General features: G+C 37.6%; 1 protein-coding gene across 6 annotated transcripts in view; it reads left to right on the plus strand.

Annotated features, from left to right (window-relative positions):
* NPAS3 (neuronal PAS domain protein 3) overlaps positions 1 to 27596 on the plus strand; it is a 625969-nt gene that overhangs the window by 382493 nt on the left and 215880 nt on the right. The gene's annotated exons all lie outside the window — the stretch shown is intronic.

Consider the following 27596-nt stretch of genomic DNA (forward strand, 5'->3'; position numbering starts at 1 on the left):
ACTTGTGAAGCAGTCAACCATTATTTCCCTCCGTCAGATTCTACTACCTGAAAGACTCAGGTTAATATAATGATTGAGTGCTTCCACTTTATGCCATATGCAGTAGTGGTATTGCTCTGTATATCACATGTAATATTATCTAGCAGTTGTAAAGTGTTTTGCATGTGCACTGTGCTTTATGACCATTAACTAATTAATCCTCACAATGGCTCAGTGAGGTAAACAACAAGATGGTATCACCCATTATTATCGCATGGTTATGCTGTCATGCTTCGTTTATGAATTTATCTATTTACTTTGTAATGCCATATCTAAAGGTTCAATAAAAACAATTGAAAATAATGAAAGGGAAGGGAAACTCTGGCTTTTAGAAGCACATATGACATATTTTTATACTGGCAGCGAGCTAATATAATTAGAGAGTACAATGAACTCTAAAAGGAAGAATATAAAATGAACTTCACCTATTCTACTTAATAGATGAGATTTTCTAAGAGACAGAGACTAATTGCTACTTGGAAAAAAAAAAAGAGGCTAAGTACAAATGCATCACAAATAGGGTCAAACCTCATTTTGAAAAATTACTAGATTTGTTTGCAGGAAACCATACTAGATTCAGAATCTTAAAACAAATATGGTATATACAAATGGTTTCTTCTAAATGCAAATATTTAAATACTGTTTCAAATTATGTGGGATAATAGGTCAAACCTAGCAGAATTTTTTGTCTGCTGGGGAAGAGTTTTCTGAAAAATTTCAATATTCACAGAAGTACCCATGTCCATGCAGTTGCCAGACAGTGAATCTACATCAGTGTTTTACTTCAGATCAGGGATGCAATTCTGAAGTGATGGTCATCATCCCCACATACCATGTTTCACTTCACATCATGGAGCAGTCCTGGAGCACTTGAACTAGATTCCTTTTGGATGAAACTAAAGCACACAGGTTCCTGGAGTGCCACCTAATGCACTCCAGCTGCTACTGGCTATTATTCACTCCACAGGACCAGACTAGATCTGGTGTGAAGTAAAGCCCTCTGAAATGCTGATATAGCATGAATACAAGGTCCTCAACACCACTTGTTTAATTCTACAGACCACTGCTATTGGGCTGCACTATTTGGAAATACATAGACAAAATACTCTGCTAAGAGCTGCAAGGTGTGACTGTAAGTAGCATTCAGCTCTCTGTGTTTCTTCCATTACAGTTTTCAGAGGACACCAAGGAAGTTTGATGATGAAATCCCATTGATGTTTAATAGCATTTAGGTTTTTAACTTTGCCTGCCTTCATTGTACACATTCAGCATACTAGCATTGAAAATATACCTTAGTTTTTCAGCTTGATCTTCAGAGAAATAAACATCTAATTTAGTGCAACTTGCTTAATTTTACTTATCCATAGAATATTGTCCATTTATTTATAACTGCCGTGTATCTGCTATGTAAATTCAGCTTTGATACAGGTTACATTTAGCATCAAGAAGATCTTCATGGGATTTGGTTGGCTTTTTCTCATGGTTGTTTGATCTCTTTAAAATAGGTAGGCTGGAATTAATATATTTTTTCCTATTGAACACAAATAATCTATTCAATATTTCCATAAGTTTTTGGTTGTTTAATTTTGCAGGGCTATTGTTCCACAACATCAAAGCTAGTTTATATCAAACAGCAACTCCTTAAACATACTCTCTGGTGTAGGAAGAGGCTTGCCAATAGAACCACACTGGCTGATAGTGAAGGCTGTGGCAGTTGGTAGGCGATGACTGTTCTTTTGAAACAGCTTTACACGGGGAAAAATGTGGCAAACAGAAAACACAGCCCAAATTCTGAATGTTAATAGTGTTTACACTGCTGCATTTGGGAAAATACTATATTTCATGAAGTGTTCCATTGGGAAGTATTGTAGTTTGTATTAATATTATTGTTGCATTGTATTTATCTGCAACAACAACATTCACGGTTGAATATAGGTCATGATTTTTCACTTTCCAGTTTGGCAGTGGTTGAGTTAAAACAGTATTTTGTTTTGGAATCTGGCACACAAGAAAATGCGACAATTCCAAGCTTAGAAAAATAACCCCAAGAAGGTATTATAAATTGGCTAGGTTCAGAATAGGGGTGGATGATTAGATTCCAGTGTTTCCTGCTGAGTGGTACATGCTTGTTTTGCAATACAATTTTGAGTCAGAGATTCAAACAGAACGTGCAAATCCTGTTCAGTCTCTCAGCATTGTTGATCTGTCTTTTATTGATTTTTCATCTGTGCAAATCCAGTGTTCTCCGTATATATTAGAAACCTTATAGGAGAATGTTGCAGAATAGAAGTTTTAATTAGAATTACATTCAGTTCATCAAAAGACTTCACTGTTTTGTAGGAGGATGCAGCATTGTCCTGATTTTACTGTATTCATACTGTCCCATTTTCCAAGGAAAAAAGTTGTCTTTCCATAAAACAAAGACAGAGTAATAAGATATTATAGATTTTGCGTCCACCTTTTGCCAAAGACAGTGATTTACCCTGTGTACATTTGTTCCACATACAGGTAAACAACATTCCGTTAAATGTAGAGGGTTTTTTATCAAGTTTTCATAGTTTCTATATTTTATAGTATTAAATAATAATAGGATTTTGGCATTTTACTTTGGAGGAAATTTATTAAGTATGTTTATAGGCTTGAAATTGACTTTAGGAAAAAAAAAAATGTTTTACTTTTTCTGCCTATTAGCTTTCTCTCTGTTAATTTTTCTCCTAGGTCTGTTGAGTAGTATGCAGTGACATTGTAAGTAGGATGTATTTCCTCACATCAGTGCCTTGTTAATGCTGTTCATTAATCTAGAACCATGAGCTTGTTCAGAGGTGGTTAGATATTCCATATTTCTGTAGGGTTTGAGGGAAGGGTGACAGCTTACTTACAGCATCAGAAACCAGATCTCATTGCGTTGTCATGTCATTTTTAATACTGATAAAATAGCAGAGGCTGCATGTGAACTCACAGCCTGTAAATGGTACAGCAGCACAATCCAAAATAAGTCATTCAATCAACTTCTAGTAAACTGAAGCTTAGATTGTTTTAAAATTATTAGTGAATTACTACATGAAAAGCGTTTGATTTTGTTATACAGCAGGTCCTGTTAAAGTTATAGGAACTCATTTTTGTCTTAGTCTGCTAATGTTTGTATTCAGTTTTTAAGCACTGCTTTATATTATTTGTGTATCAGTAGTGCCTCGAGGTCCCTATGAACGTCAGTATCCCATAGTGCCCATATAATGATCTGATCCATTATTCAGGCAGCTAACACATGCTAGTGTGTCCATCTTCCTGGTCTAGACCAGGGTTTAGTATTAAACTTCATTTGCTTTAAGATCCCTGCATACTTTTAAAGAGAACTGATCATCATAGGTTTATCATTTTATTCACTGTACTGGAATTTGAAGGTCATTTTAAATATTTAAAAGTGCTAGTGACATTACTCACATTTTATAAAGAAATTTGCGTACCCCAATGTGAGTTTTTTTCAATACATAGTTTTCAAGATACAGTTTTTCCCATATATAGTTTTCAATCTATAAAGCAGTCCAATCTTTTAATTTTGTTTATTGTTGGAAATTCAGATACAGGTATCCTGTTCTTTCAAAAAAGTTTTAAATTCCTTTCATGTCATTAGCTCTTCTACTTTAACCAAGTTGGGAACACTGACAGATAAATACTTGTCATTCTATTTTCTGGCAGACCTAGGCATAACTTTTTATGATTGACTGGAATTACTGCAATGTAAAACTACCAGTGAGAGCTGCTATGACTGGACAGACCAGCACTCAGAGCTCCCACAGGCCATAACTGTAATCTTGTCAGGTTTTTAGATATCGAAGGAACTACTAAAATTATAGATCTGAACGCTAGTACTCATTAAACTGCAGATCAGATGAAATATAAAACAATAATTATAAAAATATTCAAGTGGTTAAAAAGTGGCATTATCAACCATACTGTTGCAGACTGAGAAGGCGATACAGTGTTAGATTGTCAAGTAAAGTGAATCAATAGAACCCTATTGTATTCCGTGGCGCCACGCTTATTCATTCCTCCTGTAGCCCAGGCTGTTAGTCCATTGACAAAAACTCTGCACCTCCTACAGATAAACACACGGTCTGAGATGCTTCTGTGCTTTTTGTACTTTTTGAGGGGAGAATATTAACTGCATTTTAAACAATACGTTAGGGAAACTTAAGCATCTAAAATATCAGAAAGGTTTCTTTTAACAGGAATGCAATTTAAATTTTACGGAAACTAGCTCATATTCAAATAGGTATCCTATTCAAATGAGTTAGAATTTTTTGATAGTGTTATGTACATCTATAATAAAAGCAATGTGACAATAGCATTCAGAGAATTTCACAGTAGGGGTTATAATTGTGCTCACTTAGGGACCTGTTCTGCCATTGATACATGTGCATAGCTCCCATTAACAGTAATAGGAGTAACGCAGGCTTTTTCATGGCAGAATGGATTCTTACTCTGAGTGCTACCATATTACCATTCCTACTGTGATAATAGCAATATCATATTGCCATGATAATAAATGCATCACTGGAGCTAAATTAAGATTCTCAGAACCAGAACTATGTAAGGAGAAGTAAGAACAACACCTGAATGGTAGTGACTGAGAGCAGTGTGCCTATACAGGGCAAGAACAGGTATAAGGACTTGGGATAACTGGGCAGAAGACTTGCAAGCTAATGGTCCTTTCTATAAATTCTTTGAAGGTGGTGGCTAAGTAGTATATGGTAAACCCAGCTCTGGTTCACTGTGCAAAGCTCACTGTGCTTGCCTTTCTCTGAAGCATGGATGACACTGGAAGGAATGAGGAATCCCGAAACAGTCAATATGATATTATGTTCACCTTCTGTGCAGTTGTTGTTGCTAACATGGGCAGGGGCTTTGTCAAATTCGACATCCTGACTCTGGCCCATCCACGTGCAGGATAAGGTGTACCTTTGACCTTTCCTGTATCTCAGTGGAGCACACCGGGCAGGGTTCAGGTTGCTGTCCTGTTTTCATTCTGGAGAGGAGCCCTCTCGCAGCAGAGAGCCCCAGGTGCACTCCCTGAGCTGCTCTCCTGGGATTCCATAGCAGTACTATGGAGATTTTTACAGCTCCAAGTGTGCGTCTCCCTTTGGGAAATATCACTAGCCAGTGAGGGTCTTGAAATCATCCTAGTTATTTTATCCTTAGAAATACAGTGATTGAAGAAATGAAAAAAGTTTAAAATAACAAAGCATCTTTTATGCACTTAAGCTACCCTGATGCTTAACATTTTCATCCAAGTTTAGACAGCCCCACTGAATTTAGATAACCGTCTATCTAGGGATGGGGTTCAGTCTTCTTTCCTGCAGTGGATGCATGTCCCTTGAGCTCAAGAACTCAGATTTTTATCTACTCCTTGATTCTTTGTTTCAGTTTTGCCTACCAGAAGCCCTCTTCCCCTGTGTAAAGTCATTGTCTGCCTTCCTGGGGACTTGCAGAGAGCTCCTGCAGGGTTTAACCCTTTGAACCACGTAGGAGCTGGCATAATAACAACCAGATACACAAAGGGATATATAATATGCATTAAAATATTAACTTGCAGCCAAAATATTCTTCATACACTTGCTACATCCTATGTATAAAATCCTCAGTACAAGAATACCTGTGACCTGTTTTGCATTTTAACATGCAGAAGTTGCCACAAATTCAAACCTGAGATTTATCTATCTGTGACTGCCACAGGTAAAACAGCGTTCCTAATAAAGTCTATACTAGTGTCAGACATATAAAAATCCTTAAGTCTTTGAATATACCTGTTCAGAATAGGATTTCTTGGTGCCTCCTTTCTTTAGATTGTTAGCATGCTCTTATTTACCACGGCATGTGATGGAAGTTGTTTTGGAAAGATATTTGAATGCTGTATACAGTCTAGGAGCATATTTAAAGCTGTTGCTTTCGATTTTTCTTTTAATTCCTTGATACCACTGCTAATGTAAAGGACATGGATTGAAGAGAGGATCTTCTTTTCCTAGGCAATGTGTTATTGATGAGCTGGCATTTGCCCTGTGGCTCTCCCTCAGGATTGCTTACATCTATTACTCACACACATCGATTGGTTAATTTGATAATTCTATCACCAATCAGCTTGTGTCTGACCTTTTGCCATGGCAATGATGGCAGAGTCTTCATTTTTACATCGCAGACCTGCTAGATTGACCTTTCTGAGGAGAATGTCAAGACATCCCTTGATCTTAACCTGTCACTAAATTTGTTAGAATTACACTGTCCCTTAACCTTGATCTATTGTATTTGTAACATTCAGGATATGCCGTTTGTGTGGAAATATTCTTAAATAAGTTATATCAGTCAAAGAATAACTCTTTCATAATTAAAAATTAGCTTCCCCTTAAGAAGGCGTACATTTTAGAAAGTTTTCCTGTCTGTTTTCCTTCCATACGTCTGTGTAGTTCTCCCTGCATGACCGGCTAGCCCCTAACAAGTACCTTCCCTTTCAGTGACCACTGAAATTAGAGGAATGTTTTGTCCCCATCTCTTGGAGATTGGTGAACTAAATATGGTTTGTTCAACTACCCTATTAAGTAAGGGCTGTGCTGTAGGAGATTTCTAGGACCCCAAAGAAAATTTTGCAACCAGGTTGAAGACAAGCATTGACTGCTTTTGCTATCTCCTGATAAAGTTCTTTCCATCTCCAGGTATGCCTAAAAATACCTGGAGCTTATGCAAATTTTCAGGTTTTCTAGAGATCAAGCAAATTACACTAACTTTTCATACCTACAGTCTTAATGCTGCACAAAATAGAACACTGTGCTAGTCTGTCAGCATACTGGATATATTCTCCAAGAAGAAAACATAGACATGTTTAGTATGTGTCTTTTAATAAACCAACGTGTTATGTAGCCCAGCTTCCAAGTGCACTTTTGGTAATAAGGACAGTATATTGCTTGAAGTAATGTGCAACTCTGTCACTATGCAAAATCTCAAATTTGTCATACATTAACTTTATCACAGAACACAGGGGATAAAAGTTGCAGTTTCCTTTTGTTAAGGTATTTGCAACACCTTTGTCCTCCCTTCCCCTTCCCCTTCTCCCAAAATTGTCCTGTTTTCTCCTTAGCGGACAATTCAAGGGCACCACTTGTGACTCTGGATGTGTTAATTTAGTGTTCAGCTCAGCTGAAGGGAGAATACAAAGACATGTGCCTTGTTTTTTCTCCCTATGTTTTCTGAAAATATATGCATGTATGTAATTCAGTCATGTATAAGGGAGCTAGTTTGGCCCATTCTATGGTTGAAGGTTTCCCTTTATGTAAAAAGCAGTTGATAACCGGGGATGTAATTCCTGTTTTTCATGAGGGTGACTAACACTGAGGAAATCTAATTTCAATGAAATTTTGTAAAATTTATAATATGTTCAGAAGATGGGGACTTTCATGCTAAAGTTCAGCCTGAAGCAAATTTGAATGGGCAAGTTAGAGGGGCTATTTTGTTGCTAGCAAAAGATATCTTCCATTTGGAAATTGAAATTATCTCAGCATATAGTTTTTAACTGAGATTGCTATCTTGTGTTGCATTTATTTCAAGAAACAAATCTCAAATTACTTTAAGGACTGAAAGCAATGATTTTGCCTGAGCAGTAACTGTTACATCATTATGTTTAGCCAAATACTGTCCGTGTTGTAGTACAAGTGATCAGCATTCATACTAAGCTACAATGCAGCTTTTAGTAGTCACCGGGTCCCACATCAAATAGATTGTTTTGCTCCAGTTAGTGCATAGTAATCATGCTGCACAAAATCAAGTGGAGAGTTTATAAACCAAAGGTTTTATGATATATTGGTCTAGATTCTTTACAATGTAGGATTCCAGCTAACAAGGGAGGTAATACAAGCTAGAGCAGTTCCACTTTTAGATAGTGACTGTATATTGGTATGTTTTGCATGTTGTCCTTTCAGTAGGCCTAAAAGATGACATGAGGATCCTGCATAGCCTGACTGTTTGTGGGTGCTGTTATGGTTTGGGGATTTGGGGGGGTGTGGTGTGGTACTTTAAATTAGTCAGTGTAACTCGTACAGAAGTGCAAGGAGTTTATAAATTCTATTGTTTTTTCTGGGAGGCATGGTATTCACATGTCACATGCCACGCATCTGTTTGCATTATCTTGTTGTACATGCCTCTGTGTTTGCAGTATAGTTTTTGAGTTAATTTTAATTTTGTAGCTGATATAGTTGAGAGATGTATATCGTTCGTTACTGTTAAACATGATTCAACCAGGTACCAATCCTAAACCAGCTTCTTTGCACAGCCCTGCAAATGCAACTCACTTCTGACCCCCAGAACTCCTAATCCAGCACTGTTTTTCCTCTAGGAGAAAACTAGAGGAAACTAGTTGTTTGAGAAGAGAGAAACTAGTTGTATGGAAACTAGATGTTTGAGAAGTTAGTGCAGAGTGGTTTTGTAATGGCAACGGTTTTTGCTAAAAGTGAAGATGAGACCACTAAACTCATTTCACTTGTAATCTAAACCAAATTCCAGTCTAAGCCTCCAGAAGTGAAAGGTTACTGCATTAGCCACCTATACCCTTTGTGTTCACAGAAAATTAAACTAAAACTAATTCTCAATTTCATATGGACCAGAACATGCCCCCTGCTAATTAGGAACAACATAGGAAGACTGAACCAAGAATAAGAAAATTTGTATTTAAAAATTGAAAGATTAAATAGTTATCTCTCTCTTTGGTTTATCGTAATGGAAACAATCTTCATTGGCTTCAGAGTCTGATCTTGGCTGAGCTTGTGAAAAAGACATTGGTTAAAAATAATATTTTAAATGTGCACAATGAGAGAGAGTGCAGAGAGTAACATCTTTGAAATTGTAAATTATAAGATTGTGTATAGCTAGATAAGAAAGAAGAGGGCATAGATGTAGCAAGAGAGAGTCACTGTCACACTGAACACAAACTGTAGTTGAGGTGATAGTGGAAAACTACTGCCCTGCTAGTTGAAAAATGGGATTTAATGCTCAAAGCCACAGGCTGAAACCATTATTCACAACTGGTGCTCACTTTTTGATCCCAAAGAGTAATAGATTTCTCTATAAACTGATGACTGTAGTTCATATAATTCTTATTTTATACCCATTAGAAAATTGACGGAGAAAAAAATTTCTTTCTTCTCACCTCCCATAAACCTATGTGCTTCCCTGCTGTTAGACCAGGTTCCTGACTACTTCCCTTCTGCCATGGTTCCCTCCATCCCTCCTGCCCCCAGCACAGTAGTCGGGGCTTTCATTGTTTCCTCATCTCCTCTCTGAAGCAGGATTTCATCAATCATGGTGGTAGTAGTCTGCTCTTGTAATCAAGGCTGAGATCCATCAAGTGTCGTGGCTGCAGCAGTTCCTTTCAAGCTCCACAGCAGCTCAGGTTTCTGGGCCTTTTCTGAGGTTCAGTGCCCTTGTAGCGATGGCTCAGTGACTGAAAATATCTTCAGCTCCTTCTTACAAGGGGATTTGCAATTCCCATTGAAACGTGGTCACAGCAGCCATTGTATGAGAAATCACTCAGGCTCCATACAGTGCCATGATGTCTTATTGATCCATGAGCACTATTGAAAAAAGGATGTAAGGAAGGAGGGAAAGAGGAGAAATTGTCAGCGACATATGTGCATATGAAAAGAGCAAGGGAGGAAGGTGGAAATATGAGGATTTGTGGCAGTCAGAATCTTACTGTGCTGGCAAGCTGTATTCAGAAGTGCAAAGGAAATGCTGGTGGCTACAACAAACCCCATATATGGGCACACACACACACACTGCAGACTGTTTTAAGGGGTCTGAAACTGCTTCTTGGACCACCATTTTAAAGGTTGCTTAAAAAACAGGTGGCCTTGTGTAACCAACTCAAAATTACGTAAAATGAACAAACTCTTAGATTCTTACTCCCTTTTTTTTACTGGTTTTTTTTCCTTCCCTTTCAAATTGCAAGGACGTTTCCTTAGAAAATGCTGGAGGAAAGCCCACTGATAACTCAGAAGGTAAAATAACATATGAGTTATTAAAAGGTCTTTTCACAGAAGTGGGATTAATTTCCATATCCCCTAGGAATCCCTGCACACGCTGTTATCACACAAATGGCGTTTTGGTGGGTGAGTTAAAAATTAGTTAATAAAATTAAATTTAAAAATGCTTGGGCTATAGTTCAGGAGAGCTAGCCAACACACTTTAAAAGAATAAAATCCCCAACAAAGTCAAAGCAAAATCTGCAGTATGTTTTTAATCTGAAGATATTATTTAATACATTTTTGTACTGAACATCGATAGTGGAACACGCATCAAAATAAATTCTGATTCAGTCTTGACCTCCAGTAATGGTCTGCACCTGAATTGTTCCATTTAAATAGTCAAGGAAAAAGCACAGGAGAAAATTACATTTTCTGCAGAAAATATCTTACCATGGTGAGGTTTTCATTCATTGTTAATTACAGAAGAAGGGTGTGAAAAGCTACTGTAATTCTGACTAGATTCTGTCAATGACAGTATAGGACTTTGTTTAAATCCTTTTGTGTGTATGTCTTTCATGTAATTTTGGAACTGTTTATTCATAACTATATATGCATTCTACAGTACCTGGAATATGCTGTGCTAATATAAGCATCGTCTTTCTTCTTTGGGTATTATTTTTATTTATGTAGCTTATTATTAATTCTCCTAAAAGGAAGAATTACCACCAGCTCCTTGAAAAGGAGATAACTTGCACAACTTTCTGAAGCACTGGAGACTTTTAAGGACTCCATTAGGCCCTATGTTATTTCTTGGGACACCACTCTACTATAATAACAGAACAGTTTACTCAAAATTGTAGGACTGTGGTGCACAGGGTGATATTTTCAAACATCGTGTCGGTTGGGATGTGAGAGAGCATCAAGCCATTTGTTCTTTGTGATTTGTTTTCCCCCAGTGGCCCTAGTAAATAAATACTCGTGCAACAGCAAACAGAGAAAGATGTTGAGATTGCTATCTTTCATGAGGATTAAAATGACAGTGGGTTGAAGAGAAGGCAAATAAAGCTTGAGGATTTGGTGTCTATTCTTTTGCAGCTGATGAGGCATACAAACTTCCTTAACATTTTCAGTCTAAAATGTCTGTGGACGGTATAAAGTGTCTGTGGACCCTCCCATTTTCTCCTGTCATTACATTGCAGTTCTATTTCTTGTCAAGAGAAACCAGACATTTCTGTCCCTTTTTATTGCATTCCAGGTGGTAGCAGGGCCTTTTAAGCTTTCCTCTTCATCTGAGTTTCTGTTTCAGTTCACGTTGTACCAAACTGTTTTTCCCATGCTGGCAGTGTGCTTGAACCATATTAAATGTTGTTTCTTTGCAATTTTACAAGCCTGCAATTGTCCAGTTCGGTTTTGCAAACTCCTTCACTATCAATGACCTTCTGTGTCCAGCAAACACCAATAATGCCTCTTCTTTTAGACATTCTGCTCTTGTCACCCACCCTGTTTTGTTTTATTATACTGATAAAAGCTTTCCTTCCTGAACACAAACTCAGACACTAGAAATAGAAAATAATAATATATGAATCCGACAACTTAATGCCACAGTATATAATTAAGTTACATACCATTTGTTTGTAATGTTCACACCTGCAGACTTTCTTTCCTCTATTTCCATTGCCCAAGCTGAACATCATATTTTCAGATGCATGACACAGAAATATTGCTAAAGGCTGTGCTGGTTACCACAGGAACATCTGTCTTACTACCACCTCTGTTGGATCTTAGTACAGACAATCCAGCAGCAAGCAGAAATTGTGATTTTAGGATGGTTTCAAATTAGGACTTCCAGTACTAGCACTTGTTACCCCTGACATATTGTAGCTTTCCCTAGATACCACCCAACTGCTCCTAACCTGATAACTCCCATCTACTCAGGGTTTTTGTATCAGAATTTCCTACAAATTTTCTCAGTTGGCTTCTCCTTTTCTCCTGCTACTTCCGTCTTTCTAGTCCTGTGAACAGCCTTCAGATAACCCGTCTTTCACACAATTAGGATCATCATCTTTCACATATCTGTTTGATCCATTTCCCCTAGAAAGCAATCAGCAATTAGGCAGAACTACAAAACTGTATCCTAAGCATATCCCAATCCTACCATTGAGGCAGAGAGTTTGTGCTCATAGGCAAATTATTTGCAAATATATACATTTTTTAATATTCAGATTTAGTATCAAATATCATATAAAATTTCTCAGTGAAAAGGTAGATGTTCCTCAATTTCCAATCACAGTATTTGGGAACCTCCCAACTGTGGGCCCAAGTGTCTTTGCACTTTCTCCCTATAGGACGGCTCTACTGATGCCTTGCCATTTGCTGTCATTGAGGTGAAGCCAATGGAAGAAGGTCAGCCTGGCAGCTAGAGAGAATTTAGATCAGCCTAAAGACAGACAGCACTCAGACTTATAGTTCCCCCTAATAAGAGTGAAACTACAATGCCTTCTGCTGTAGGACCAACATCACGTTTCAGTCTCAGCAGAATCATTTTTATGTTTCTAGTGTAGTATTGCTCTAACAGACTCTGTCAAGTCACCTGTCCTTTCTCAGATGTCCTGTAAAGCTTCTCCTGTTCTGAACGAGAGGACGATATGTCAACAAAATGAGTGAAAACGAGAGAAGTTAAGAAAAATAAGTGTCGCTAAAAGGTCAAAAATAGTTACATTTGAGGGCAGTGGCAACTTTAAAAAATGTCTTGAGGTTACATCGGAAGCAACCACTGTTTATTAAATATTAGAAAAAAATATTTAATTATGCTAAGCATTCTGCCCATTTTCCCATATACCTTTCTCCTTTCATGAGTAAGTAACGACAAATGTTTCTTCCCATAGGGCAGAAAAATGAGGCTGAACTGATTTTCTATTTCAGCACTTGGTTTATCGTGGAAAATTTTACTGAAGTTTCCATTAAGCCTTCTGGCCTATAATACAAACAGTATTGTTATTGGTTCTGCTGTAAAAGGGAGATTTTTATGCTCAGCTTTGCCATCTGTTTTAAACTGCATGGCAACACCAGGCAAGAAAGTCCTGCCAAACTATGTTAACATTTACAACAAGCTTGCTTCATTAAATAACCTAGTTGGCCTTATTTGCTAAATAAAATAAGTTCTGTTTTTATGGTCATGAGATATTAGATGACTCCTGATGTGTCTGGTTGTAAGAAAGTACTAAAAGGCTAGGGCCTGAACTTCTTTGCTTGGTAGCTAAGGGTGAAATAGTGACCAAGCATCCTCTTCCTGATCATGAGAGAGAGAGATGGAAAGGAGATAGAATGGGACTGTGTAAGGCCTGATGGGCTGAGGAATGTTTAATTTCTAAGTACAATAAATCAAAAGAATGGTAAATCCCAGAATTTACACACAAGCTTTCTTGTTCTCCTGAAAAGTGCAAATAATTTTGGAGTAGGCTTACTGTTCCAAGCAGGTCAGGACAAGAGCAAGACTATTGAATGGGAATTTTCTTGGTGATCTAATTCTGTTACTCTCAGAGGAGCTCACTGGATTGTGATAGAGTGCTCAAGCATATCAGTATTTTAGGAGAAAAATGAAGGACACCAACGTACCTATGATATAACTTTCACAGCACTCCTGAAGCCCCAAGATAAAATATGAAGATATATGAAAGCCTAGAAAAATGAAAGAATATCCTGAGCTTTCCTTAGAAGAGGATCTGTTTACTGGTTTGATTACTGTTATGTTCAAAAGTTAAAATTAAACTTCCTATTCTAGGCATGAAATCCTAATGAAGTCAGCAACAAAACTGTTGCTAAGGCTGTTGAATCAGGGTTTCAATTTGGGTGTTTACCTGAAGTTTCAAAGACATAAATCTCAACCCACCTTTTCCATCCACCTACTCCCAGCATGTCTGTTGGTCTTTTTTCTTATCCTAACAGGCCAGAGCTAGGAAGCTTGGACTTGGGACTAACCTCACAATGAATTTTCTTGTGTTTAGTAGGTGAGTAGATACCTCTTCCTTCTAGTAGTCAGGGTTGAGAAGGTAGGGCTTGTGTTTCTGCAGGCTTCTCTTCTTATGGGTTTGGATATTTTTTTGGTTGCTTGCTTTTTTGTCTTTTTAATTAAATAAATATGTCAGTATCCTTTCAAAACTAAAAAGAGGATTTTCATTCGAAAATGCTCTGCATCCTTTTAAATTCCATCTACTCTGTATATTAAGCTGATGATCTGTAAGTGCTGTGAGTGTTGTGATTGTGTCTTCATGTTGAGAGTGGTATCAGACTGGGAGGTGCTTCATTCAATGTGAAGGACTTAGTGACGTTGATGAAATCACTTAAGTGTGTAAGAAGTGGAGTAGAACCAAACTGTTGACCCCCTCAGCTTTTCCAAAGTATTTTTTTAAGCTGACAGCAGAGATGACACTTCTGGCTACAGAAGATCTAAGGATATTCAAACAGATGTGATGGATAAAGTAGTTATTTTCCTGGCATAGTAGTAGGCATATAAATAAAAATATTTATACTTATCGATAGAGACAGAGATATAACTCTTGTCTGTTCATGTCTGTGTACAGAAATGAGAAAAAATACTCTTTTGACTTCAGAATACTTTGTGTTCCGAATCTTTGCATTGTGAATCCAGGCCTTCAGATTCAGTGTGCTGCTGTCCACTTAATTTAATCATTGGTTATTTCAGCCCACTGCTTTATTCAAGGAAAGCCCCAGGAACCAAATTATTTGTGTTGTAAATAACGTAATATGCACTCATTAGTTTGATCACTTTTGCTTCTTTCAACAGGTTTGATTGGATTCAGTCTCTGGCCATTTAAAAGCTGCCATATAATCAATAGGGAAGCTGAAATACTGAATGAGATTGATGGGAAAAGATCCTTGGTAATAAAATATTGGTAACATTCTCTTTTAGGCACTTTATATGCAACTGTGCACTATGAACCCTATGATACGTCTCCTGTTGGCCATATAGGGAACCTGTTTGTAAGAAGCATTCTTCAGTAGTTGCCAACCTTGTGTACTTCACCTGCCATAATGAACAGGAAATGAACATTGTAAATGAAGTTCTACATGCCAGTCATTCCTTCTGCTTCTGTAGAGATTGCCCAAATGTTGAAAATGCTAGCTTTACAATCATGTTTATAGAAAGCAGGTAATTTGGGCAGTTTACATTATGGAATGTCAACTAGTGTTCTCTCTACGGTGTTGAACCTATAGAAGAGTTCATACTGCCCCTGCTGTTATCATCATATGCTTTTTCAAATATATGCTGAGAAGATTCTATCATAAATAACTTTTTAAAGTTTTGCAATAAACTTCCATGCAAGCTAGATTAGCTCTGTTCAACAGAAAGAACTGTGATACTAGCAAGTACTTTGGAGAGCGTTGATGCTTTCGGCTTCTGATTTATAACACATGGATGAGTGCACTGTAAATGGACTACTAATTCTCTGTACCTTCTGTTTTACTTCAGTGAACTGGCTGAGCCCTTTAGATGGACATCAGCAAATTCTCAGCATTATTTTGTCAAAACAAAAGTTGATGCCCATGACCTTGGCCTTGCCTTTTCCTTGATGATTACATAGCATTCTGTGACTCTGCACTGTGCTTAGAGAAGTGTTTTTCCACAGTGTTTTATTTACAAAAATCTAAATTTGGGATGGAATTCTTACATGTAATATAATATTATTTAACCTTGCCCAGAGGGTACTGAAATCACACAGCAAAGAAAAAGCTGGCAGCAGTCATTGCCTTCTCTCAGCTGACTGAGCCCTGAAAAAGGAGGGACAATGAGTGGAAACTGGAAGCTAGTTCATGGAAAGCTTTAAAATATGAAAGTGGTTTAGATATAGTCAGCTAATATTAAGTTGCCCTAATAAGCTGTTTCTAAAGTGATGGTGAATTTTACTATGGTATCTTCTACCAGTTGTCAACAAATGGAAGGCATATTTTGGATCTTCAGGTGCCCTAATGTGAAAATCTGTTTTTCTGCACTGATAGAACAAAATGTGTTTGTAAGAAGGGAAGGAAAAAGTCTAGAAAAACAGAGCATGTCTGGAATTGATTGAATGCATGCTTCAGGGAACACTCTGGATAAATTGTTTAAGAATGGTTCATTCTAATAAAATAGTAATGATAAGAGACTGACTTCAAATCTGAGTAGGTCACAAGTGAAATGAGTTTGGTGGTCTTAGCTAATCCCTTTGGATATTTATCTGCATTACAATCTCCCTGTACAATTTGACACAACTCAGAATTACTGTTTGACTCCAGTCAGTAGAGTCTTAGGAGTGAAATTACAGGTTGTTTCACCTCAGAGCTGAGATGGAGAGGCAGACTGATTGTGAGAACGTTCACACAATGCCTTTCTCCCTGTGTTGTTTTTATATCAAGACAGTGTTACAAAATAGTAATTTTCAAGTGTCCTAAATTCCCCTTCATATAAAATAAACAATTTTTCCAAGATTTGGGGTAATTTATGTCGCCTTACTTCTAAGTAGCCATTATGCAAGTTAAATCTGCTCAGGACGTAGGGTGCTATATGCACTATACTCTCCTGAAGTCTCTTTTTAGTTTGTTTCTTTTAACATGAAGCCATTTTCTTTGGCCAGCTGTATCAGCCTTTTCCCTTGTGCTTTGTCTATGGTCTGTTTCTCCGCACTCCCCTAATGGCGTATTGATCACATTACCCCTGGGAAGCTGAGAACTGAAATATCACCTAAACATGTACACAGTTTTTCATAATCTGCATCAGCAATCATACATGGAAGTTTAACTGGCTTCGAAATTCAAGTGACGTAGGTAATTCAAAACCTGAGACCTACAGAGGTGTACGTGGTGGACAAAAATCACCTGGCATCCTACTCTTGGAACATGAGCCGCTCTTGCCATGGGGCAGCGGTGCAGCATTAGGCACCTCTTGCAACCCTGACCATGACCACACAACCCAAAACAGGCTGCGGTGGCAGGGAGGTGGCCGGTGATGAGAAGCACTGCTTCAGTGCCAGTCTGCCGTGCGCCGCTGCTGCTCTCCACCTGCCTGGTCGGGCTGGCAAACAGGTAGAGGGCACGGCACTTGGCAGCCTCCCGTGCTTCTGTGCTGGCATCTCACCTCCTACTCGTTCCGACACAATGGATGTGGCAGATGCGAGTGACAATGTATTTCTAAGCTCTTTAAGATCTGACTAAATTGGTTTCGAACAGAAAGCACAAATGTGTTTTGGAGACCAGAAGTCAGTTTTGTGTTTTGTCAATGTTTTGTTTTGTATAATCTAAAAAAAAGGCTGAGGTTTTATTTTTCATTTTCTTTATTCTGTAAGTTTCTGTTGAGACAGGAAAGCCATGAATTTTTCTGTGATTTGCCTGTGGAAAAATATGAAAGGAAAAATATTTTTTCGTGATATGTTGTGAAAGTTTTGTTGGCTGCTATGGCATTTATGAGGTAGAAAGCAAGCAAAAGCAACAGAAAGGACATTTTTAGTGCTCATGCTTATTAAATTTGTTAACTGCATAATGTTAACTGATACAGAATGAAGAATACACTAAATTTAAAAAATAACTTTGAGTCACATGATAAATTTCTATTGCTTTTCTTGTCCCAAACGTCTCCCTCCAAAATATTGCAAGGATAATTAAGTAACAGTTGCAGAGTAAGTAAATGGCAGGTATTAATGCAAGCAATAAGTGAAAGAAAAAAAAAAAGAATGTTGTCGTACAGGATGTTTGCTGTGCGGTCTGTGTGTTAATCAATAAGCAAATCCTGAATGCAGGCAGATAATTATTTATCCTTGAAAATATATGCAATGATAATCAGATGCTAATGTAGTGAAGTTTCCCATCATTCTTTTAACCCCTGGTGGTAGCAGTTGTTTGGGAAGTTTTTTGGAGTTTGGTTCTGGTTTTGTTATGTTGAGATGACTGGTTTTGATACCCTGGATGTCAAGATTCAGTTGTTCCTGTTTTAGGATGCATGTGGATTTTTAGGCTTACATTTCATTACAGGTGTTGGGTCTTACTTATTCAGTGCTGTTATTTATTTGTTTCTGGTGAGCTCAGATAGTGGTTTTCAAGGTGCTTTTCCATTCTTGAGAGATCTGTGGGGCACTTAACCTACATTAGACCTAAGGGGTCTGAGGGTTCTTCAGCAAACAAAGAATTTCCAGATACTTTCCTTCAGGATATGTCAAGGGCAATACAGACAAAAGACTGATGTCTCCTTTAACAGCTTGATAAGTATCTCAGGATATTCTGCAAGAATCAGTACTGTTTCTACGGTGTACTGTATTCCCATTCAGCATAATATGGCTCAATAAGTGTACTATATGTGACAATGGTGAAGACTTATCTTTGCCCTGAGGGCTAAGTGCTGTAACACTTCTCAAGTGATAGGCTTGATAAAAGTGATGATTCAGAGGCAATGATCTGCTAAAAAGTCACATTAAATATGTGTGAGAATTAAAAATATGGGTCTGTGTTTATCTTGATTTTTATTTTACAAGTTTCAAAGCCCTATTTATTTCCAGCATCAAAATCCCTTGTAAGGTAAACTAAATCATTCTTGTATTGACCATTTTTTCATGTCGTTCTATTGAGGCATCTTCCCAACTGAGTTCCTTATTGAATTGTATTTCTATGAGGGTATTGTAGGTTAGCAGCCCATTTTTATGGTACACAAAAGAGGTGCCTTCTGAATTTCCAATGCCTTGCATATTGTTCCCTATAGAAACAGCAGCTCTGAAATACTGAATAAATCAAAACAGAAACAGTTGGCTCTTGACTTGCTGCTGTTATTTTTCTTTAAGTTTACATTTCCTAAAATAGGCTGTCCTGCCCTAACTTTCTTAGTGGATTAATTTATAGTGAACACATACTTTCCAGAAACCTTAGACTATGTAACAAAGAAGGCTTTATCTCATAGATGGAAACAAAAAGTATAATTTAGTGCTAAACCTATACAAATACACAAACAGTGCTGCCTGCACACTCATAAACCCTGTGCCCAAAATTGAGCATCCAATGTCACATAGTCCTGTGATAAATCTATAAAGGGGTAGCGTTCAATAGTTTCTAAGGGAGATTTTCAACAGAAATTAGTGTGGTGTGCTGTTAGTTGTTGTTAAGCTATTGTTAAATGTTGTTAAAAATCTGTTAGCCCTAGGATCAGTTTCCAGTAGTTTTTTATTAGTTTTCCTTGCAGAGTCCCTTATTTGAAATAGTGCAGGTGAAGTTCATAGTCTTTTTTTGCTGCAGTCAGATAGGAACATCCTCATTAGTAAGAAGAAGTTCTTTCTGAATGACTGTAGCCCAGTGTGAAGGTAGTTACATAGAATAGAGCACACATATTTAACCGAATTTTGTTATTCTGAAACTGGTTGGGATGCAAAGGTGTTTGCTGTTTAGGCAAGTATAATAAGGGCTGCAGGCATGGGCATCTTCTTTTGTACTACATCTTCACATACTGCTTTTTTATCAAGAAATGTGACATGATGGGTACCCATTCATGCCAAGTGCTAACTCTGGTTTGAATTGTCCAAGATTCCCCACGCTAGTTCAATTACAGTGTCATAAAAGCATAATAGGCCCCATCCTGCTGCTCCCAAATGAGGTGGAGATCAGACCATTACCTTAATTTTACTTATGACCTACTGTGCAGGAGAGTTTGCAAGTGCATTTCTTGGGCTGAAGTATCAGTTTCCTTGGCATGCTGTTAGATCTAGGATTTAAGAATTATTTTTACTTCTCAGTTAGAATTTAGGAAGCATAGTTTGCTATATGACAGTAAGACAGCCTTTGAAACTGTGGAAATAAGGAGTCAAACACAAGTGAATTGAGAGAATGCAGGACATTATGGACCAAAAGGAGATTAGGTGAGGAGAGAATAGGAAAGATAAATACATGAGAAAAGAAATTAAAGTGTGAATTCTTATTGTTGTTTAATAAGGTTTTGTGTGGTTTTGTATCCATGCATACATACTTACATTCACGTAAAGAAACCTACACAGATCATAGCACTAGTGCGCCCTCTCCCTCCCTTCCCTAGGGCTAGACCTATGAGATCTAGAATTTATTTCTTCACTCATGACCTTTCATAACTATCAGGTATAAATGATTTTCTTTCACTTATGCCCAGGCTACATTTGAAGGTGCTGTAGGTCTCCAGCAAGAATTATCAGTAGATAAACCTGCACTATCTCTAAGTCATTTATACACAATAAAGAAAAAAAAATACCTGTACAGTCTTTTTTTATGTGAAAACCTTGTTCTTCTTTTCAAACAACCTTTAGTTTGCACAGCCTTTGCTGCATTTTTTTCGAATGAAAAGCATGCATTTCTTTTAAGGATTTTTAATTCCTTCTAAGTAAGGAGCTGCTAATAGTACAGTACAGTATTATTACAGTGGTCCTTATAATAGTCTTGTCAGTACATACACTCACTTTTCCCAGGCTGCAACTGTAAAATAATGAAGGAAACCATTGGTGAATTAAACAGCTTGTTAGTCATGGAGGATCATTGGATTGAATTCTCCAGAGGTTTAAAGTACAGGGTAGTGGCAATGAGATCAAGAAAAATCAAGTCACTGGTTACTGAATATATATTAAAGCATTCTACAAATGTAGTATAGGAAACAGCTTCATTTTAGTGCCTTGGTAATTTAGTAACTTTCACATGTGGGTTCCTGGTCAGAATTTAGTTTCAATGAATTAAGCAAATTGTTCTGGACAGTTAGTTATAATGGATACTATAATATCGCACCAAATAGAGCAAATAAGACACTGAAATAGTCCTGTGCTACTCAGTACAGTTTCTTGTTATGAACTATATCCTACACCTTCCAGCCATAAAACAGAGATACATAATGAGCATTTGAATTTTGGCTCTAAATCATACTTTCAGTGTTCTGGAATCAAAGGGAGTGGAGAGAGTAAAGCCCAGGCTAATTTTTTTAGTTCAAGGAGTAGTGCAAAATCACCTTCATTTGGAGTTTTTATGAGGCTTTTAAAGTAACTTTACTTGTCCTCCATCTTACCCATACCCTTTTTGCCCACAACTATTCCAGTTTTGACTCTTTCTGCTTCCTCATGACACCACAGTTTGAAGATGCAGCTCTCACTGAGCTCTCTCAGTCATTGGGAACTTCCCCCTCCTACCTGGCTCAGCTTCCTCTATCAGAACTCACTTTATAGAGTTATTCTCATTACCTCTCTGTGAGGTTTTCTTAATACACGCTTTTGGATTATTATGCATTAAGGAAGTTGCATAAAAATAATTCTGTGTATTCAGAATTTTCATCGGCTGGTTAGTAGCTGGCAAAAATTTTCTTCTTTACTAATAGTAGTGTCTGCCCAAATATATTGGAAAAGTATTCATGTTGTGTATACGGTGTAAAGCACTTTGAAAGGATTCAGAAAATGCTTAAAGACTAACATACTTAAGCAGAGTCTTCCTTATCAGAAAAACCTGTAGAATTTCTGTATTAACCATCTTTTAACTTAAAAGAATGAAAATCAAAATGTGACAAAATTAAACATCATATTTTAATACGAGAGAAGACAGGTTTATGTGTCTGTAAGTGGGATAATTGTGACAGGTAAAATTACCACATAGTCAGTCTTCACTCAGAAGCTTCATGACTGATCAGGGAACCAAAATATTCTCCTACTCCAGTAGAGGGCGGTGGGAAGTCTCAAGGCTGATGTACCTTGTCCTTAGTGGTATCACAGACATCTGATAGTATCTGAACTGAAAGCCAGATAGCCTAACTGAGGAAACTCTGCCAGATTTTATGAAAATTTTGTTCCTCGTGCTCATTTTTGTCTGCCACTGAATCCAAAGAATTTATAATTGAATCAACAGTGCTGCCACCTCAGAACGCAAATGAAATATCTGGAGTATATGTGTCTTTAAAGGCAGGTTTTCAAGCCCTACCAAACTCAGGGTCCATGTACACGAGTTATTGCCACTGGTGCAGACTCTCCCATAAGACTGCCCATATTTTGCAATATTGAGGTAGTGTGTTAAGAATGTAAGTACAGTTTTGCATGATCCAACTCACTTCTACCTTGTTTAACCTTTCTATGAGAGCTAAAATTGATTGCATGGGGAAGTGATGAGTCCTGGGTCCTTAGTTGCCTTGGAAGAGTCAAAATGCAGCCCACATTATGCCTTTCTGGTATGAAGGGAAGGGTGCAGTCTAGTCTGTGAACAGGCTGTAAAAATTCTCTTTGCATATATGTAGATGAGGAAATGTTTCTCTTTCTTTTGTAGCATCTGTGTAATTCATCTGGGCAAAGCCTTTTACTCTGGCTGTGGGAGAACAGGATGTGGCTGATTGATACAAAAAATTCTTTTGCATCATGTACAGATTAAAAAGTATATAAAAAATACTGCTCTCCTCAGATAAACCTGGTCCAATACAGTGAGATTTCTCACAACCTAATCTTGGTTACAATTTTAAAGCAATTCCAGTGTTGGCAGTGGTAATAAAATTAAAGACAAAATGGAATCTCAGAGATTTCCCTCTTCCATCTGAGTCTTCAGGAAATTATTCTCTTCCCAGCTTGTGTTTGTATGTTCAGAGGGATGCCCATGTAGGGTCACCATTTAGGTGATTGTTAAATATCAGTCTAACATGGAAAAAGATGGTCCACACAGAGCATGTGGGATGGAATCCAGAAATACCGGCCTCCTCCATCTGAGCTAGATAATGTTGTCTGCCACTGTGTAATACTATTAAGACTAATATGCCACATAAAACAGAGCAATAATTAATTATGCAGATGTGCAAGTTTATTCAATACAGAAGAGGGCAGTAGAACTGGTAGCTGAAATTGAAATAAAAATAGTTTGTGCATTAAGCAAAAATGATCACTGTAATAACAGGATTGAAACATTACATTTACATAGATGAGAACCTGAACAAATCCTCAGGATCTAAACAACTTCAAACTTAAACATAACTTAGATCCTGTAGAAGCTTTATACTATGCCGAGGCTGCAGAAAAGTTGGAGATGACCGTAAGGCAGAACTGCAATATCTGCAGGCAGTATTTGGATCCCTCTCTGTTACAGCACTGCTCAGTGTAGATGGTATAATTAAGACTTATAGAAATGACTCATTAAATTGTGACAGCTTCTTGTATCTTATAGATAAGGAAATAGATGAGCTATCTGGAGATACCAAATGAAGAGATCATTTCATTGTTTCAGTACTTCACCCCAGTTGGAGAAAGTTCATGAAGAGCTTTGTTAAGAGTATGTTGAAAGAATGATGGTTCAGGTGATTTAAAAAGAGAATATTAGACTCAGCTATAAGTCTCTTCTGAAGCAAATGTGCTGCCTTTTCTCCTTTAGAATATGGATACAGGCTGTGAGTGTGTAAGGGTGTATTAATTGTTTTTGTGGATTTGTATCTGTGATCTGTCAGCTGAAAAGTTTTCAGTTTTGTATGGCAACGTCTGTGTACAGACTTCTTTTGAACAGAAAACATTGGGTTTTTTAATGTTATTTTAAAGTTGGGGTTTTTTTTATTATTTGCCAACTATTTCTGGAATCTTGGATGGATGGATAGAAGCTGAAATGGAAAGAAAAATGAGTAAATCCACTGTGAATACAGTTTTTTTGGAGAGAAGTTTCTACAACAAAAATATTTATAATAAAATTAGAGTTTTAAATGGCATGCCAGTTCCTTGTAACCAGGGGCCTGATCTTGCCAGTTGCCATGTGCCACTGAGAGCTACCTGTTGCCACAGACTTTCGTTCGCATTCTGATTTAAGCAGTCAGTGCCGCTTGTGGAAGCGAGAATTGGAGGAGGAGCTCGATGACTGCTCAATTTCAAGTGGGAAAAAGAGTTTTGCTTAAAATGGAAAACAATAAAATCCCATTTCTTTTAACAGTAAAGATTCCTTTTAGTCAAAGACAATTGATTCCTGTCCATTTTCTGGTTTTCTTTTCGTAAAGGTGCTTCCCTGTTCTGTCACCAGAGAGCTATAATCAGCATCCAGTAGCACTGGGTCGCTTCCCTTTCTTGCCAACCAAGCAATAAAAAAATATCTCCAGGCTTTCAAGAAAAAAAAACACCCAACAAAACAACTGAGAATTAATAATATCCCACTTCTCATCTTTTTCATTGTAATAGAGAAAATACTAAAGAGTTTTCAAGGCATGGGTGGACTGATCAAGCACTCTGTTGTTAATTCTACAAACTGTCTGATATAGTTTATAGAGAAGGAAAAATCAAACACAGACAGGCAAAGGTGTTCTGTGCTGGCAGACTAGAAGAGTGAAGTGCTGAAGACAAAGTGGCAATTTAAAAATTGCTTTCACCCCCAAAATGTCTGGATGTGGGTGAAGTCCTAACAGCAACTTGGGACTCCTTTTCTAGTGCACAAATTGGACTGGAAACTTCAATATTTAATACTTCATCTTCATAAATGGTGGTTAGAATTGACAAAGTACTGCTGAAAGAGTAACATATCTTCTTGGAGTAATGAATAGGAACAAGGAAAAGTGGGTAAAGTGGATTCAGTTCATGGTCAGAAGCTTTAAAACAGAGAATCAGAAGCTACCCAGTAACCAATATTTGAGGAAAAGGTTTTATAAACCTTACCTCATTATCTTCATACTAGTTTTGTGGGCAATTATATTTTGTCATGCTGTAAGTATCTTTTTCTCAGGTAGAAATGGCTTTTATGATGTTTTGTAAATTGTTAAAATTGCAAGCTTTATTGTAACAGAAATGCGTTACGATGCTGTGGCGCTACCAAGTTTTACGTGCTACTGTGCACTTCTTCGGACGTTTAACTCCTTTGGCCTTCAGTTTTATACTTAGTGCACACAAGGTACAAGCAGCCTATTGATGCACACCTTATCGCCGTGTGCTGCTACAGTATGAACTAGCTAAGAGCCTTGCCAGACTAGTCTGCATAGGCTGATATTAAGTCTTACATTAAGTGAGACAGACTGGATTACTGATTTTGGAATTGATGATGGATGAAGAAGCCATACAGAGATGACATTGCTCTAAATTTGTAATACTAAGATTGGCGAGTTTTTCTCTGTAATGTTATAGTAATGGGCATTTCTCAAAGACAGAGGGAAGAAAAGATTAGATTTGGTGCCTACGTGTTGAGGGAGGTGGAAAGGAAGAAATAACCGCAGCTGAAGTTCATATTAAGGTTTCAGAAGGTGCTAAATACATTGGAACAAAAATAGAAAGCTTCTTCACTGCAAATTCATCACCAAGGACAGAAGGATGGTTTTATAATTGAGAGTGTCAACTCTGCAGTACCTGTCACTTTATCTGTCTGCAATATGCCATACACATTTATAGTGATGTATAAGTAATAATAATAATAATTTTGTGCTTGAGGCAAAAGATATGGATTTAGACAATCCGTTTCATACCCATCTTTGACACAAATTTCTTGTGTGGCCTGTGGACAAGTCAAATCTCTGCACCTCACTATCCTCTGCTGCAAAATGGGAATAATACTGTTTCTTTTTGAGAGGCTATATCAGTATTGGCAATTTGTTGTGAGAGTCTGAGCTAAAGATACCCCACCTGCAAAACATTGCATTTGCTCCCAAATCTTCCCAGGAAAAGACTTCCACTTCTAAAACTGCAGTCAGGTGCTGACTCTTACTTAGGGTCTGTGGCTAATCAGCAAAGCCCCAGCCTCATTCTGTTAACATAGTTTACTCATATAAAAGTTACAAATGAAAGTTCAAAAAGTAGGTGTTGTATAACAGATTACGGGGATGCGGAGGACATCTGTCCCACTCAGTGAACAGGCCTTGGAACAGATGTCTCAAATTTCTTCAAATCCAGAACATGCTGTCCATTTTTCAGTAATAAACAGAATTTTTCCTCTTTGTCACTGAGCACCAAAGTATTATCTTTAATGCATAAAATATGTAAATTCTTAAAGCATCATTTTGCTCTTTAGTGAGTTTAGATATTACAAAACGGTTTAATTATAAAAACAGACAGACCTAGTCCTGGGACCTGTGCAGCTAGAAATAAATGTGCAATCAAAACTGCAATTACCTGCAGAATTTAGTGTAAACAGATCAGCAATCACATAACAAACACAGGCTAGTTTGCATTCTGATATGAATACAGTTAGATCCAAAGCAATTTTCCTTTATTTATCTTAGCTGCTCAGCATAAATAAAGCAAGGGCATTGAAGCAATTAGCATAATTAGAGTATCGTGGTCAGGCCCTGTGTGATTTCTAGAGACGTTTCACTTTAGAATTCTTTTTCCCGTACAAGAGTTTCCCTGAGCCACTAAAATATCGCTTTGGGCATTTTTGTATTTCAAATTTGCAAGTTGTCAGTTTGAAAAACCCTTGACACACGGATGTGAAAGCATCTCACAGACAACCACAGAAGGTATACCCTCAGCTTTTCATTACGAAGAAGCTGGGGAATTTCCTTTTTCAGCTCTTTCTCCTTCTTGACGTTTTAACCCTAGAAATGTCAGGTTTAATTATTTCAGGTGGCAGTCAGCAGATCTAAGGGTTAAAAACAACCTGTTCCCCAAAAGGCGTGACATTTATGCCACTTCAGGGGTTACACTTATAAAGAGAATTTCTAGCTTTCCCATGACACCCTTCTCCAATCTTGTATTTGCTTGTCTCTGCTAGCAACAGAGGAAGAGCTTGTGTGGGCATAGGCATTTTTACTTCCTCAGCACCTAGAACCAGCTTTTCACCAGTGCTTCTACTGTTGTGATAGCATTCGGAGAGCTGAACTAATACTAGTCTGTGGGACCATTGCTGGACATTTGTAGGGTGAGTGCAAGGTAGGGAAAATATGGAGAAGTTGTATTTTTTATTAGGAGACATGAACTGTGTCCTCTACCAGAATGGCTGGGTGGTAGATGTAAAGTACTTGTCAGAAAGTACATTTGCAGCTACTGAGGGCAGCTGTGAGCATGGGAACAAAGTGAATGTGGATGGGAAAAGGGAAGGACTATATCTTGTCCTTCTTTCTTTTCCCTCCCATTTTTCTTCTTCATTAATGAACATTTCAATAAGGAAATAACAAAAGATGTAGAAATTACAGTGGTTTTCTTTCATCTTTATAAATTGAAAGGGCACCCACTGTTTCCAGTAGGATATGATGGATTTCAGGCCCAAGTTGTGACACAGTGGACTTCAAGAGCATGGGCTGGCTACAAGCAGCATGTATACCATGCAATTAATTGTTAACTGTCAAAGCGATTTTGATTATTAAATTATGTGTCCTATAATTTTTAAATTGTCTTTGTCATTGCTTTGAAATCTCTGCCTCTTATGCAGGGGAACTTGTGACCTCATGTATCACATTTCTCTCCCTATTAGCACATGGTATCAGAGGTACAAAAAAGAGGAACCTAAAAGGCAGAATCAGAGCATGAGCCATAGATTGGAGGACCAAGACATTTAGAGTAATCTGATCTATTTTTAAAGAATGTTGTTAAATTAAGAAGTACAAAAATAATAATTGGGCCAGGGTAAGGAACAGTGTGATAATTCCAATGAAGCCTTCAC

The sequence above is a fragment of the Ciconia boyciana genome, chromosome 6 (assembly GCF_034638445.1).
Source record: "Ciconia boyciana chromosome 6, ASM3463844v1, whole genome shotgun sequence".
NCBI classification, from domain to species: domain Eukaryota; kingdom Metazoa; phylum Chordata; class Aves; order Ciconiiformes; family Ciconiidae; genus Ciconia; species Ciconia boyciana.